The sequence below is a fragment of the Ursus arctos genome, unplaced genomic scaffold, assembly GCF_023065955.2.
Source record: "Ursus arctos isolate Adak ecotype North America unplaced genomic scaffold, UrsArc2.0 scaffold_4, whole genome shotgun sequence".
Classification (NCBI taxonomy): domain Eukaryota; kingdom Metazoa; phylum Chordata; class Mammalia; order Carnivora; family Ursidae; genus Ursus; species Ursus arctos.
The window spans coordinates 88330104-88347560 of NW_026623056.1; the positions used below are offsets into that span (position 1 = coordinate 88330104).

Sequence of the window (17457 nt, forward strand, 5' to 3'; positions counted from 1 at the left end):
CCTCTGGAAGGATCTCACCTGGTGGCCCAGGCTGCATGTTGAACAGAACGGGACTCGACAGCAAAACTGTATTTGTTACCTACATTTGAAAGCAGCCGAACCGACTGCACTTGCTTTTTGGTTTCTCCCTCGATGGCCTTACAAGGAAGCATCCCAGCCACCAGAGATGGGCCACAGTATAGACGAGAACACGGCCCTATTCGTTCGTTTTGAGGTCTGGGTTTTTTTAAATCAAGCCCAGTATTTTCTGTCCCTTGTGTTGGGTTGCCAGTAACTGGACAAATGAGGTGTGAAATTTGATACGGGGATTAGAGTGGAGAAAAGTCACATGCGTTTTACTTAACACAGTTTTGTTTTGTTTTGTTTTTGTTTCTTTACAGTAAGTAAGCATTGCCCACTGGGAACAATACAGCAGAACAAGGACAGGGAAATTCCCTTATCGTGCACTAGTGATAATGAAAGCAAACCAATTACAAGAAAGCACGAACAAGGAGTTTGCCACAGACCAGGCACTGGAGCTGAAAACAAATTTCTTATTCAGGGAAATGCGAATGAGTAAGAACGTACAGTGAGGTTTTTTACTTTGCATAAAAATTAAATTAAATCTGAACTCTGAAGCATGCATATGGTAAAGAGCTAAGTTATTCAAAGACGCATCACACATTGCACGTTGGTAATACCAAGCAGGATACGAACGACACAAATGACTTTATAAGATTTTGCCATGAACTTGAGTGTTACCTAAAGAGGGAGAGGCCTGTGTCAGATGAACCCGCCGTTCCCAAATTGTGCGAATACATGCTCTTGAAAGTTAATCCTGCAGCACTCCACCTCACGAATGTTCTTTCTTTCGCAGGGATAACAGCACTTCAAGAATGCTATTCTTCCAAATGATAAATTACGTTATTCTCAAGAAACTGTCCGCATGCAAAACAAGACATCTGTCATCATCCTGAAATTATCTTTATTTTTTTTTTAAGATTTTATTTATTTATTCGACAGAGAGAGAGACCGCCAGCGAGAGAGGGAACACAAGCAGGGGGAGTGGGAGAGGAAGAAGCAGGCTCCCAGCGGAGGAGCCTGATGTGGGGCTCCATCCCAGAACGCCGGGATCACGTCCTGAGCCGAAGGCAGACGCTTAACCGCTGTGCCACCCAGGCGCCCCTGAAATTATCTTTAAACAGGGAATATTCGAGGGAGATTTTTACTCATGAAGTTGTCAGAGCACAGTCCCAATACAAGCAGCACCGCGCGTTACCAGGCGTGCAAAACCTCAGCCTGCAAGTATTTATTTTGCTCTTTAAAAGTATGTCGTGAGTCAACAGGAAATTATATATACATCCTCCCTCCAATTAGAAAACTGCAAATTTAGTACTAAATATGTCGTGCTAGCATTCAATTTTTTATTGCTTTCATATCTGGTTCCACTGTGATACTCTGGGTGAGGTCCAAGGGAGACGCCAAGTCACAAAATTCTGCTCCTGTGATCGAGTTATATAATGGATTTCGTGGCTACTGATTATATTAAATGTGGACACTCCTAGCCAAAGATTCTAAACCTGCACTGTCTAATAATACAGCAGCCACCCGCCACATGTGGCCACTGAGCCCTTGAAATACGGTCAGTCCAGACTGAGACGTGCTATAAGCACAAACTCCACACTGGAGTTTGAAAATTTAATATAAAACATAATAATTTAAAATATCTCACCAATATCTACATGCATTACAGTTGAAATGATACTATTTTGGACATGTGTTATATGAAATAGATTATTAAAATTAATGTAACCGGTTTCTTTTCCTCTCTGAACGTGGCTACCGGAAAATTTTAAACTAACCATGAGACTTGCACTCTATACTTTCTCGGCCCAGCGCTGCTGCCTTGACCTTCCACTCCCTCTGTCTCTCTGCCACCTGCTCCCTCCTTGTCACTTCTGGGAGTGGGCCCTCTGCCCTGACCAGGGGAATTCTGGACAGAGAGCAGAGGCCCTGCACGGGTTCCGGAACTCGATTCTGCGAGTTCTTACTATCTGTGTAACTCTGGCCTCAGCACGCCCTAGCCTCACTCTGCTATTCTGGAAAATGGGGGCAATAAGGGCCTCTTCTTCAAAGAGCAGTGGTGAGAGTGACTGTGACAACACACGCCCCCGGCCTCCACCATCTGGTGCAGGCTCTGTCAGTTACAATCCTCCAAACGCCACACTCCCTCTTCCCTGTTGCAAGATCATTTCATTCCCTACCTTTTAACTTCATACTTGGGATACTGAAATAAGTGTCTAGATTGGTCCCTCCAAAATAGGGGAGGGCTGGGTAATTTCTGTGCTACATGACGCAGCTCCTGGGTAACACTTCCAATGCTTGACTCCCCTGCTCTGCCCACTGTTGCCCTGCCCACCCTTCCCCCCCAAGTCCCTGCCTAGAGAGCCAACACAGGGCACCGCCCAGCTCCAATGCCTCGTCCCTCGTCCTTCGGGAAGCACTCTCTGATCTTCCTATGGTGTGGTTTGGATCACTCTTGCATGATTTTTATAAGATGGGCTATTTTATTTATCCTCTACCTTGTTAAAGCGATCTACAAGGATATATGCAATATACCCAGGCTTTTAAAAACTCAGAAGTAGATGCACAATAAATACTAACGATAGAGCTAAAGAGAAGCAAGGGTCAGAGCACAGGTGGGAGCTAAGACCGTGGAAGCCCAGCAGGCAGGCGGTGGGAGCCACGTGCTGGAGCTGGGCCATCCAGCCAAAGGGTCGCCCAAGTAGTCCTGATGCTGAGACTAAAAATGAAGTTCTCCCATCGGTCCATAAGCGATCAGGGCCTGTGTGACGGGATTGCAAGCTTGCCCAGTGTGTTGCATGGCTGGTCTCTGCCATGGCCCCCAAACAGCAGAGGGCCGTAAGAGCCACTGCCTCCACCACCGTACGGCGTGGGGCCCTGACTCACCATCACACCGGCAAGGTCTGAGCAGATGGCACTACCGAATGAGCCACTTTTGTTAGCCTGTGAAGTCACCCCTCTCTAGATCCTGTGGCACGTGGCTTCACCCCCTCTCTAGATCCTGTGGCACGTGGCTCCACTTCCCCCTTATTCCCTTTCTGTATTTCCACTTCCTGAAAGTATAACCTGAGGCTTCCCCACAGTGGCCTCCCTGCGAAGCATCTTGTGCAGAATATAAGGCAACAGCACCGTCTACGAGGCAGCTTGCCATTGCCCGATACAGTCTGCACATTCTAGTCTCTCTCCCTGTACTTGCCTCTCCGTGACCCAGAATGCCCCTCCTCCGCTGGAGTCCTGAACCTTCACAGCCTGGATCAAACCTGACCACACACCAATCTCTGCCTCTCAGCGTTCCCAGCGTTCCCAGACATGCCTCTCGTCTTGAATTAATTTCCACCTGCGGATATTTATCCCAAGGACGCTGCTTTCAGAGTGAATGCTATTAGCTACTTGGAGTGGAAAGGGCTAGAGATTTTTTACACGCTGTCAATACAACTAGCTGAAAAACGACGGGACTCCTGGGTGGCTCAGTAGGTTAAGTATCTACCTTCGGCTCAGGTCATGGTCCCAGGGTCCTGGGATCGAGCCCCATGTCGGGCTCCTTGCTTCATGGGGAGCCTGCTTCTCCCTCTGCCTGCCGTTCCCCTTGCTTGTGCTCTCTCTCTCTCCCTCTCTCTGTCTCCGACAGATAAATAAATTCTTTAAAAAAAGAAGAAGAAGAAGAATTCAGGCAGGTCACTAATTCCGGGAGTCAGGCAAGTAGATAGGTGAGCTCCACGCTGGAATTTTCTGGTTTTCCCCCATCAAACTTGCAGCTCTTCTTCCAATCTCTAGACATATCTAGTACCTTCGTAGTCTCAAATCAACCCATGGTCCCCACGTCTCTCTGTGGCCGGTGGGCTCATGCAACAGGTGACCAAGAAATTTTGATTGAGAAATGTGTTCCCAGGTTACTTAAAATTAAAAAAGAAAATTTAACATGATTGAACGCTTTGTGCAAAAAAAAGAGTTTATGCTGAAGCTAACTCTAGTTATAAATGTGTTATTAATATGCACACAAACTTAACCCCTTCTCTGCCTCCTGGGAGCTTACTGTGGGGTCTACATACTCATGGGATGATTTTATTTTATTTTATGCTAAAGATTTATTTATTTATTTATTTGAAAGAGAGAGAGAACTCGCACGAGTGGGGGGAGGGGCAGAGGGAGAGAGAATCTCAAGCAGACTCCCCGCTGACCACAGAGCCGGACCTGGGGCTTGATCTCCCAACCCTGAGATCATGACCTGAGCTGAAGCCAAGAGTCGGACGCTGAACCGACTGAGCCACCCAAGCGAACCCTGGGGTGATTTTAGTGACTTACCTCTGGTTTTATGGAGTATTTGGGAGAAACTACACTGGTGGAACGTTCTGTTTAACCGCCTGTGTTTAGAAGTCTTAGAAAATTGCAAAAATAAATCGAATTTTATCATGAGATACGAGGGCCTGAGCACTGACAGTTTCGGCTATGCGATCCTCTCATTTTGATACCTGAAGCAACAATCAATCATCTCGTCCTCTGCCTCCACACCAGGGGCTTTCAGTCCGGTTTCAGAACGTGGAGTCAATATTGGGGATATGCTGACTTCACGTGCCTGCTCCAGGAAGGACCCGCCATATTCCCTGGGATCTGGTCCTCAGCGTCATTATTTCTATCGTAGGACTCCGCAGTGAAGTAAATTTCACCGCCAGGGTCAAAGAGACTAGAAAGTACTTTTCGGTACTGAAGAAGCAAATTTTCCTCCACTTTTGCTTATTCTGTTATCTTGCCGCTGAATCTCGCGCTGCAAAAAGAGCAAGCCTTGCACATGACAAGTTTAAATTTCGTGCAATTAAAGACCCAGATTTGTAAATCTGGCAGCCGGCTCACATCAGCTTTGTGAGGTTGGATATAATTTTAATGAGAATGCATTTAAAGTGTGAGATCTTCTCGGGACGTTCCTGAGCTGGCAGTCAGCTTCTTTTCTCCACGTTTTTATCTCGCTTCCTAATAAAAGAAACTTCAGCTTTCTAATACATTTCACTTAAAAGTTTTTTGTCGAAACTGTAAGTGTCAGTGGCCTGTGTTTCCAAACATTTTATTTTACTAGCACGTACTTCTGGTACTACTTACACTCAGCTTAGACCTATACAGACCCGTGTAAGGATCCCGAAGTCCACCGTGTTCCCTCCTGGGGTCCAAAGTTTTGCCTTCCCAGACTGCGCCATAGTGGTGCCCTCTCCCTCCCACCATGAAGGTGTCTTCCAATCTCCTCTCAAATGCCTGAGATCCTCATTCATTCTGGCCTCAAGCAAAATTCCTCAGAGAGGGACAGGACACACAGAGGGGGTAAGAGCACTTTCCCCATTGCCAATTCCAATGAATTTATTCTGTTAGGGCAACGGGTCGTTAACAGATCGGGTAAGACCTTGGGTTTCTCCTATGGTTCCAAAGAGTACGGAATCGGATGGCCATCTTAGTTCAGACAGCAAGGTGACCAAGCGAATCCATCCCCAAGATGCAGTTTGTGACTACACCCACGTTGGTTACACAAACCTCCCTGCCTACAATACTCCAATTCAGTCTTTCGCTTTGCAACTTTCGTTAAGTTAGTAAGCCCCAAGAATCCATAACCCAGACTTCCACTCCATCGCAGAGAAAACGAACCTCTCCACCGGGAATGAGGAATCACTTAGCAGAAATACGGCAACGATAGTACATCGCCAAACAGGCCTTCCCTCCTTTGCTCCCCTGCACCCGGACTGAGAAGCAAACACACACCTTCACTTTTCAACTAAGATTTGGGAGCCTTTGCCGAACCCTTAATTAAGTGAAAATTAGAGTTTCCTGCTATTAAAAAATGTCACCGCCTGTGAGTCTGTTTTCTTTCCTATTCATTGGAGAGATGCTTTTCTCCCCCTTCCAGGGGGAATAATTATTGAAATAATATTACTCCTAAAAGGAATCCCGTATGAAACACCAGCATGTATGAAAATCTCATTCTCACTAAAACAATTCAAAATTAAAAGGAAGGAGCCACAGATCTAGTTTTTAAAAACCTTTAGACATGCTAGCAGTTTGTCCTAGATCAGATCTCACGTCTAGTTCTCTAGGATTATAATAAAAAAGTGATGAATTCATTCAAAGGGCTTACTTTACACACTTTGAGGATATTTCAGTCTTCATAAGCATTGAAAAAAATCACATAACTAAACTTCCTTCGCACACACTTCTGAGCATACACAGAGTCAAGGTAACTGAACCCCTTACTTTCATTGCCAAATTACTATTTCTCATACACAATCAGGGTCTTCCAGATTATGACATGTCACTATAAAAACAGAAGAACTTAAAAGTTAGTTTAAATCTAAAACTTAGACCATTCTTAGACGCACCCTTTAATTTCTTGGTGTCGTCTACATTTTACTTACACTTAAATTTAGCAAAGTAATTTTAGATCACCCGCCTTCACTACCTCCACTAGATTCCCAATGTTACAAACACGAAGCATTGAATCCTCTCTCCTCTAAATACCGAACTGTTACAAATAAAAGGTAAAATTAAAAGGGGAATTCCTCCTGGCTTTTGGAAAACTGGTTCGGCAGCTAGTCCAATCACGGCACACTCCTGTTGTTTATCTACAGAACAGCTTTGAATCAATAAATGTGAGGTATACGTTGACAACACAAAATGCAGAACTAATGAACGGATAATAAGCCACCTGGAAGTGCAAAGAAGCACCAGGGAGATCATCGTGAGCACTGACAATACAGAGGGATAGCTGGTAGACCTCGTGCGTAAGCAATCGCCACTTACTGCAGTGACACGAAGTCCGCCCAACCCTCCAAGTCACGCTGCTGTAACCTGGTATCCAAACTGCCTGAAATCGGGTCCAAAATACTTGAATACTCCTATTGCGTCAGCTTGTTTTTCTTACAAATGCCTCTCCAGAGTTTTTAATATCCTTTCAAATTCAAGGTGTAGGTCATAAACAAAAGCTGTATTTTGAAGGACTATATTCCACCCCTTCCCCACCCCAGGGAAGCCCAGGAATCTTTACACGGGAAGGGGAAAGGAAACAGAACCCCTTTGGTAGTCTCCTCCTCATTGGAAAAGCCTGCCTGGGAAGCAAAGGGTGATGAAGCCAGGAGATGACCTCTTTGTCTCTTTACCTGCATTTAGAGAGATCAACTCCCACTCCAAAAGGAGCAGCGTCAAAAGGCTGGGACTTTGCTCACAATGACTTAAGCTACCCTGACCGCATCTTGCTTCCCCGGCTCCATAAGTCTCATTAGAAACATGCAGGTGTCTCTATGTCAACACCTCCTGAATGGAGTTCTATGAAATAGCAGGCTGCACTGACATTTACTCAACATGACAACGTCTCGCCACCACTCCATACCATATGATGGACGTTGACCTGTTATCCTTTTTCACAGGCAGAGTAGGAAAAGCCTTTAGAAACATTAGCTCCTCTGTCTTGTGAAGAAATAAATACGCCTTTAATATTTTATGTTCTTGTTGGGTAAGGATAACTAACCAGAAGAAAAAATCAGAGCTAATATTAATTTTAGAAAAAAAGTTGAAAGTTCTCTTGTATTTATTTACCTATAATATGTAATATGATATATTCCACATATGCACAGTGTATGTATAATATTTTAGAATAAAACCTAAGTTAAAAATCAGTTTTGACATCTTTCAGAGATGCTTTACTTCTTACTTACATATCTGGCATTTCCCCTGGGACCTTAGCCCTCCCCACAAATCAAACACCTGATTTTATGAGATAGAAATTCAAAAAGATTTTTCTGTAATACCAAAAGAAAACATGAGACGCGGAGGGGGGGAATGTTTATATACACGTGTCCATGCAGCCCCATCCCATAATCCATTCAATGGCAAACCCTGATTTTCAAAATTTTAGCTAAAGGAGGAACATCAGATTAAATCCCCAAACACTCATCAGGAAATAACAGACACATGTAAAATAATGTATCACAATTCTATCCTGAATTTTTACAAATAAAATGAAGTAATGACAAAGTGTTAGAAAAGAGGAGAAATTGTCATTTTAAGTGGTGCTGGAATTACATATTCTTCAACATATAAATCAGAAGATATAATGCCCATTCGCCAGGGTAGTGTAATTTCCAGAAGTCACTGACTCGAATCGAAGCTAGGATTACCAAACCGCAAACAGCATTTGTGATGTGGGGAGCCCTCATAAAACCTTTCTTTAGAATTATAAAACTTTACATACTAGCCACAAGTTTGCATAGCTCATCCTGTTTCCACTAGATTTGTAATTTCAATGGTATGATTAGCTCATTCATAATTTGACACCCAGTGAAGTAATTTTTCTGGTTGGGTTTTTACATAACTTCTATTGCCTGGTCTTCCCACTGATGAGGGAGCCCCGGCACAAGCTCAAGCCAGCAGAGCAAGGGTTAACCCCAGGAATGTGACAGTTCTCCTGGTGATAAGGTGATGGGGAGCTGAGGTCGGTCAAGGGCTCTAAACCACTTGGAGAGAACTGAAAATACTCAAACTGGATCCGATGATAAATAAACTCTACGTACGATGTTATGTCACCCAGGGAAAAATACAGGGCTTTTTTTACTCACATTGAAAGTTTTCTGAACTACAGAAACTACAGAAACGTGTCGAGTGTGAAATCTGTGGCCCATATGAATATGTTCTTTTGAAGGATAAACGAAATTATCCTTATATCAACGAAGGGTTGTATTAAGTCCACATCCGCATTAAAATTGTTTATCCAATTTATTAGGCAGTCTAGTCTGCTATTAAATATAACAGCATATAAGTTTATGCTTAAAAATACTAAAAATAATTCTATACAGTACCTTTTGCAAAACATGTATCAATATGTAATAGCGATAAATGGATGATGGATTTTAGATACCAAGGCTAGCTGATAAAAAAATGAATTACAAGTTACATTTTTAAACATGCCAAGTACTCCAATTAAGGTGGCAAATTGTAAGCACAGAAACGTAACAGCTGCACGCTGAGGTGTCAGAAGGTGAAAACACAGAGACACAGAGGGGGAGAAGAAAGAGACGGAGCCCAGGTTTCAGAACGCCGTCGGAGGGAGAGTCCACGCACGCAAGGACTGCCCACCAGTGACAGCCCAGTCCACACTTGGTCCCTGCGTTCAGCCAAGAGCGGGCTTTAATGCAACATCTACTCCCAGGCGAGACAACAACGAGTAGGCTTTTGCTCGGTGCCCCAGATGAGGCCCCCGCCGATTTCGGGGTGCCAGCTCCTCTCCAGCCGGCCCCGACCCCGCGCGCCTTCCGGGACCCCGGCAGCCTCGAGCCGGCCCTCCAGTCGTCGCACGCCCCACCTGTCCCGGCGCCGTCGGAAGGGCCGGCCACCCAGCCGCCGCCGCCGCCCGCCGCGTCCCCCCCCCCCCGCAGCCAGCGCGCGAGCCAGGCAGAGCGCGCGGGGCGCGGGACTTACCGGAGGCGAGCGCCGCCGTCGGGGAGGGCGTGTCCCGCACGTGCGTGTCCGCGCGTGTCCGCGCCCGCGTGTGCCCGCGCGCGTGCCTGGCGGTGCGCGCCGAGCCGGGCCGCACTGACTCCCGGGGCGCCGACGGGCTCAGCCCATGGTGTGGGCGCCGGCCTCGGGGAGGCTCCGGCTCCCGCCAATCGCCGAGCAGGGAGGCCGCCCCGACGCGCGACCCGCGATCCGGGGGTGCGCGCCGGGGGCGGGGCGCGGGGGCGCGCGTGTCCAAGGGCGCGTGGGTGTGCGCGCGTGGGTGTGCGAGGGCGGGGAGCCCCGCGGCTCGGGCAGGTCCGGTCGCTGCCGGGTTTGGGACGGAGCTGGAGGCTGGGGGGGCGGGGAGGGGGGAGGAGGAGGAGGAGCAGCGGCTACAGCGGAGCCCGGGACGACGTGAGCACTGAGCCCGGCCCCGCCAGAGACGAACCCGGGACGCGCCTCCAGGAGGGGAGACGAGCGGACTGGGGGTGGGGGGGGAGCCGCGGACGTGCTTGCACCTCGAAACTCGGGGTCGCTTTTGGTGAGAAGTAGAATTTTTTTTTCCTCCAGCCTCAGCCACTACAGACACTGAAAATAAAGAAGTGGTTGCTGCCGGAGAAGTTTAAAATGACCACCGACTGACTGCCTTGGATGCTCGTCACAAGGAAGACGTCGCCCTCAGACTGTTGACGAAGAGACGCGGTGCCAAGGTGCCGCCGACTTCGGGGAGACCTGGACTCGCTCCGTGCGCGCCCCGGGAGCCAGAGGCGGGCGCGGGGACCGGCCGGCCGAGGCTCGCCAGCGGCGGGACGCGGGGCGCGGGTGCCTGGGTGCGAGACACCCCGGCCTGACGCGCGGACGCGGTGACAGCAGCCCTCGTGAGAACGGTGTCCGCAAAAATACAGCTTCCAAAACTGGGAGCCGCGAGGTTCAGCGCCTCGGCCTCGGGGGGCACTGTGCTAAGCCCCTCCCGATGTTTTAGGTGATCAGTGAATCCTGACCTCCAAATCGCGCTTACCTGAGAGCCGCTGCTTCTCACTCACGCGTGTCCCACGGGGGCTGTCACGACCGTCCCTGCGTGATCGCTAGGAACCCATCCCACAGCGTCCTCTCGCACACTCTCCCCTTTCGACCAAGTGCAAACTACTCATGTCCCTCCCTCTCCGAACTTTAACAGCCAAAAATTTCAGCAAACAGCCAGAAAGAAAGCAAAGTCCCCCCACCCCAAGGGAAGGGAGGGAATAAGCACTCCTTTAATTTGAAAAATAATAATTAAAACTCCCTCAACTTTTAAGGCCGGGCAACATAATCTATTAATTGGTCGCTATTAACATGCAGTTTTATTGACCATAGCACACAGAAGTCTGATTGTGAAGGAGGAGTGTTTTCAATGAAAGTAGAGTTATTTTAGCTGCAGACGTGTTTACATTTCTGTGGTTTAGTCTATAACTTTCTCTTTTCCTTGCTGCAGAATTCTGCTCCATGAAGCAAAGCCCTTAGCTCCCAGACATTCCAAAAAGTCTGCCAAAATAATAGAAAAAAAGAGAGAGAAGAAAAAACACACAGAGACCCCCAAGTCTGGGTCAGGCTCAGGGTTGTAAGTGGGCAGCATGAGTATGCCCCCTCCCCACACACTTTCCACTTAAAAAAAAAAAAAAGCCTTCAGGGCTCCATTTCCTGTTTGCTGGGGGAAAAAAATGGGTCTAAGCAGCTGAGTTTAGAAACTGCCTTCTCCAGGACCTATAGATTCTGAGAGGACCTTTAACCCTAAAGATGCCAAAAAGGACTCATTAATTTGAGAATCTGCCATTAGGAACTCTCCAAGGAAGTGTTTCTTTTTTAAATGGGCAATGTTCATGAAACTACAAATCTATTCTTAGGAAATTTCCTGAACAAACACACACATCATGGTAGATGAGATACAAGCCACCTCTCCTAAGGGGGGGCAAGATGAGATACCAATAAAAATAAAGAGTGAAAACAGAATAAGCTTCTGACAAGAATGCATCCTTTTGTTAAAGATGTTACAGTACAAAGAGCAGTATGCATATTAAAAGGTGCACATTTATAGGGTCATGGCAGTTTATATAATCTGTGCTAGAATCGTCATTTGCAAAATCAATTGATTCTTTCCAACTGCTCGCTGCTGCCACAGTAGTCACAATATTGCAATTTATGTGGTTCTAAATAATGTGCAACCTGCCTCGCTCCTTAATTGTCAATTGTGTATTTTGGTTCCTTTTCTCTCTAGTTATTCTCCAAGACTTCCAGATCCAAGAAACCTCACTGTATTTTGAAATCTTCCTCTTAGCCACTAATTTTCAGAACTCACCACAGGGAACCCTTCACATTTAGGAAAGCGCTTTAAAGGAAATAGATTCTCAACCCCGTTCAATGAGATCAGCAGGCCACTGGGCAATGACTCTGCTTTATGATACTACGGTATGCTAGCGAAATTTCTTGATCTCGTCACTGGCACTAAATATTGTACTACAGAACAGTGCCGGAAATAGTACTACGTGTGCTAATGGACGAGAGAACATATTTAAAGAATAAAGAACCGCTCTTTGATAGTAAGAAGAGCATGACCTCAATAATCCAAGTTACCACTGTTGAAACTGAAATTGTGGGTTCAGAAAAACCACAATATTTGAAGCAATGTCACCTCCAGCTCCCCTGTACTACTCTTCTTCCATTCCCCCAAAAATACCATGCACAGAGAGAGAAAGAGAGAGAATTTCTTAAAAGGCAAGAAGTACATTCTGAGCATACTCAAAAAATTGAGGTCATTCACTTGGGAAAACCTTGGTACCCCAGAAACCTAAAGTTCTGCATTGATCTTATGACACCATGTCCTCCAATTGATTGCATCTTCTAGTTTGTAATTAGGAAGTGCTTCCTATTGTCTAATCTAATTCCCACCTACTGTCACAGCATCGCCTGCAGTTATGGTCCATACTCAAGGTCAAAATAGTAGGAAATCCGTGTCAACTAATCAAATCGATTGACTTCATTCAAGAGGCCAACAGAAACCAAGTAATGAAGACACATTCACTATCTGTGCTGCAGGACAAATAATAATAATAATAGTAATAATAATAATCCGGTTAATTGTAACTAAGTTAATAATGTATCACTTAAAAGAAAGGTTTTTATAAAAACACCCCTTGACACACTTCATAAGAATTAGTATTTTTTAAGTATTTTGTACATGAAATGGTCTTTCTATATAAAGTTTTGTGGTCAACTTAATTCTTTTCGAAATCCCTTTTATCCAAAAGATGTTTTGGATTAATTTAAGTGTTTGTTACTGGATAATGTCAAGCTCTTGTTCAATGAAATGTCCTGCATTGGGTTGTCACACCTGTTAAATATAAGTCTCCTTTTCTTTTGATATTCTGAGAAGGGCCTTAAAAGGTTTACATCCTTCAATATGGAGATTTAATTGCTTCACTATAATAAAAATAATCCCTATAAAATTCAGATCGTGGATATTTCAAAGCTGAAAGAACTATTGGATCGGAATGTAAAGGTTGCAGTTCAAAAAGCCTTCCACTTCTAATATAACGTGCATGGGGTTATGAGTTATAAACTCCTGGTTATCATTTTGTAAGGTCTGGTCTTTGTTGTCCTCACACGGAGCGTCTTTGAGCTTACTTTATGGCTTAGCAGTTCTGTGTGTGCATGTGTTAAATATGGAAAGGGTAGCATATCCCTCTTGCAGTAAATGCTCACAAAGGAGGAAGTCTCAGATTCTGTTTTAAACGAGGTCCTGGAGTGAGGTTCCCCCACGGACACATTCATGTCTTCGGTGAGCTCAAGTCTGGTGTGAAGCTGTGGTTTGAGAAAGCAGACCGTTCGCATGCGTCAGCGGTCGGCCACCATGTGAGCACCCGTTAGCATTCACCTGGGCACCCTGAGCCCGTCCCCACAGCCTTCACTCAATCACCTGGGACCTTTTCTTCACTGTGGAGGTGGGTGGATGGATGTCTGCCCATTCCAAGTTCCACCTTCCCCCAGGGTCCCCCAAGACCAGGTAGGGAGGGGAATGAGCATTAGAACCCCAGAGCTGAGGTTCTAGACGTAGCATCCCTGGGTCCCCCTCTCCCCACCACCCCTGGCATCCCACTCCCTGACTTCTATCACCGATCGTTATCGAACACCGAAGGACAGAGGTGTGCGCTGTCTTGGAAGAGTCCTCAGCCTCCTACAGACTCTAGGATCTTCTATTACCAGCTGCTAGGTTCAGTTTTCTGTGTTCTTTGCCCTTTCAGACAAACTACCGTCATGCAGCACTCTTAGCCTCTGAAGCACTTTCTCAATCTCGGTCAGATAGAGTTGAAGCATTCGGTATGCACAGCAGTTCTCAATAACACGTGGTGGCCACAAATGGCTCCGTAAAATTGCATAATGCATAATTCCTATCAACTTGCATAACGCACAGAACACGCTGATAGGAAACACATTGTGCGTCTGTCAGTGAGCTTTGGTGACAAAGGTTATGCAAAATGGATCAGGAGCCTAGATTTGTATTTTCAAAATGGAATTACATAGAGCGTGTCAAGAGATTTGCCCCCGCTCTTCTGACGATGACACTTAGGCAATTTGCTTTTGAGTTTCATGTACTGTGACACTAAATCTATCAGTGAACAATTTTTGTCATGTACATTTTCATCAATGTGATTACTCATGAGCGCAAAACCAGTGGCATTTTTAGAAAATCGAGACAATAGCTTCTCAGTGATTTTTCTGTATTGTTAAAGGCACTGGTAGAACGGTGCATCAGTGCAAATAAAATCAATATCTTAAGGACTTTCTTTTGTACCTTAGAATAGTTCATTAGTATCTTAGGGTTATGGATGACCTGATATAATTTTCATGTGTGGAAAGTCTATTTCAGATATAATGTAGAGACTTTTGTTGAGGAATGCGCGAGAACGGGACTCCAGCACCCGTCAGCCGTGGGACCTCGGGCAGCCCCCACCTTCTTGACTAACGCCTCGATCTTCTCATCTATTAAGTGGGGTTACTGGAATGCATGACGGCAAAAACGCTCAACACAAGACTCCCCCAGGAAGAACTGGGGTTATTCGTCTTCTTCTCCCTACTTCTTGGCACAGACACTGACTGCTTTGTCAGGACACCTATTAGAAATGATACCTCGCTCCGACAAGCCCTGAAGTGCACACCTCTTGCCTCCCTCACGTGCACCCAAGCAGGAAGAGAGAGCAGCGCCCTCTCGGGATGGGTTCTGTTACCTTTGGGTCCTACATCAGCCTGGTGTGGGGCGAAGAACTACAGTCTGCACAGCAGTGACCTGGGCCCTTCCTCCACATCAAAATCACCTGCAGCTTCAAGAATAGCGCCCTCATCTGGACCCTGCCGCAGACAGAGTGAATCAGGATCTCGGGGGACCAGGGGACTATCGCACTGGCACCGATACTCCCCAGGTGGTTGGAATGGATCCCTAGGGTGCAGGACCACAGCTGCTGAAATTATAGTCATTAAGTGAATAAGGAAGGACGTCCAGAATCTCACCTGGTTCAAAGACTCTAGAAAATGCACTTTAAAGATGAACTCATCCCCTCAAACAGCTGCCTAGCCAGAGCCCTCTTCCTATGTTCAGAGTTCTCACTTGGTCACAAAATCCTGGGGTCTTGGAATTTCTTCCTCATTCTGCCCCCTTTTCTTGGACTGTCCTTCCCATCTTCACGCGGTCTGCCATTTATAAAGCCCTTATAGATATGTTTATCACGCAGGTGACTTCAGTCACTTTGTGCGGTAGGGACAAGGCCCGACATGCTCCAAGTTCAAAGGGCTCCAAAGTGGGTCCAAACTCAAACCTAGATCTTGGGAGCTTTCACTGTGTGGCCCTTTGCCATCCTTCCTTATTCAGAATCTCCTTCTGGATCCCTCCTTGCCAGCCCTGAGCCTAACGTAAGCCCTGTCCTCCGGCAAGCCTTCCCCCCTTGGGGACAGCACCGATGTGTCTTAACTACATCATTCACGCATTGGAACTCAATAAGAATTGCTCGATAAGAACTGATCTTTGAACCCTGCCCCTCACTTGCCCCATAGCTAAGTAGTCACCACGGGCCATACTGGCTCCCCACAGCTCCCATGCATACCCCCTTTGTTTATTCCCAGGGCCCAGGCCTCTCACTCAAGGTTTTATAACCTCACATCTGGCCATGGGGGCGGTCTCCTGACTACCCACCCACCCCCTAGCACAATCTCGCCCAAAGAGTCCATACCTCATGGCATTACAGCGGGCTTCGGAAGCCTTCGGGAGCACTCCTGCTACTGGGTAGATTCCAAATGCACTGGAAGGCATCACTGGAGAATTTGCAAATCATAAACACACCCCGCAGAGGGCAGGCTCCTCACCACAGACCATCTCGGCTGTCTACCTCCCTGCCCGAGCGGGAAGGGAAGATTAGAATTTGTTACAGAAAAAACTGCAGGTGAAGATTCTGACACGCAGAGTAGGATTGTGAAGTAGGACAAGAGTTCCCTTCTCACTCGCCACTGCATAGGCTGGAGCACCCTGTCCGAGGAGTCCTCCCACGGTGGGAAAGAAGAAAGTCCTGTCGGATTCAGGAGAAGAGAGCATCATGTCGGGGAAAGCCCACTCCCTCTGAGGCCCCGCTTGGCCGCAGAGGTAAAGGAGGAGCTGTGAATGATGAAGTCTGGTAAAGTCTGGGTCCCAGCTGGAACTTCTCTGGCCTCAGCCCAAAGATGGGGGGAGGTGAGGGCAACAGTGGGGCAGAGGTGGTTCTTGCGCTCAATCCCATTTGGGGAACCTGGAAACTCCCACAATGCAGAGCCTGGGGTGACAGAGGGGGACCCAAGGGTTCCCCGGTGGCATGAATGCTGAGTTGAGGTCCCAGGACTCTGCTGTGGCAAGGTAAGTTCAAGGTCAACCTTGGAGCTCAACCTCTGGGCTTGCAGGCTGGGTGCATGATACGGCTGAGCCTCGGAGTTTGATGGCCAGCCCGACCAGGCGGCGCCAAGACAGTCTCTGAACAGTGCGTTCCACAAACACAGGCTTCATCTACGAACAGCAGCTGGGGGAGTGGCAATCAGCGGGGTAAGTGACCTTCTCCAGAAACCCAAGGATGTTGTGTCGGAGAACCCCATCTCTTCTCGGAGAGGATACTATTCCAAGCTTGGTTCCTGGAGGGGCACCGGTCTGGGAAATTTGTTACTAGTCATGAAGAGCTAAGTCCAGAAACAGAGAGTAGCATACAAAATACTCCTAAAGCAATCTGACAGCAATTTTATGTCTGCTCAGTCTGACAATAAAAATTTGAGTTTGGATTTTGTACGGTTTTTTTAATTTCATTTTTCCTAGTAACTTAGTTTTCCTATGTTTTACAAAATGTCTATGGAGCACATTTTGGAAATGTTTTCAAAATAAAATTAAAATGGTATTTTGCCACGGAGAGTTTGAGAAATGTGCCGTAGACTACAACGATCCCATGCGCCTGGACACCACTTGGGGAAGACACACGGGGAGTGCTCCCGTCTATTTTATCCAGGGGGCCACAGCCCTGCCTAGGAGACTGTTTAAGTTATTGGATCAGACCAAAAGTTCCAAGCCAGACTTGCTCATAAAGCTAATGCTTTTCCTGCTAACCAGCAGGTGGGGCATACGAAGAAGCTCAGAGTCACTGAAAAAAATCACCTTTCTCTGAACTCGTTAGTTGTGGTGTGCACTAAGATTTGTGACTCCTAATGGGTATATGAGTCTCCCACAGTCTGGGCCCAGGTTTTCTTTCTAATGTAACACTCACCATTTTCTTACCCGAATCCCTCGGACCCCCGGGGCTCTCTCCCTACACAGGGAGCTCTCTGATTACACAGACTATTGCTTTCATTTTTGTAGCGTGGAGCACAGGGTCAGAAAGATAATCTGTCTTAACAAATGTC

The 17457-nt window shown here is 46.7% G+C and overlaps 1 protein-coding gene across 2 annotated transcripts in view; it reads right to left on the minus strand.

The window, feature by feature from the left end:
• ERG (ETS transcription factor ERG) overlaps positions 1–10607 on the minus strand; it is a 243123-nt gene extending 232516 nt beyond the window's left edge. Inside the window, exon 1 of one of the 2 annotated variants that reach the window (XM_057306539.1) lies at positions 10544–10607. The gene's annotated coding sequence lies outside the window, so the exon portion shown is untranslated. Of the gene's footprint in view, positions 1–9507; positions 9599–10543 lie in introns of those variants that run through there. The other variant, XM_057306538.1, reaches the window with a different exon arrangement.
• Between the last annotated feature and the right edge of the window lie 6850 nt (positions 10608–17457).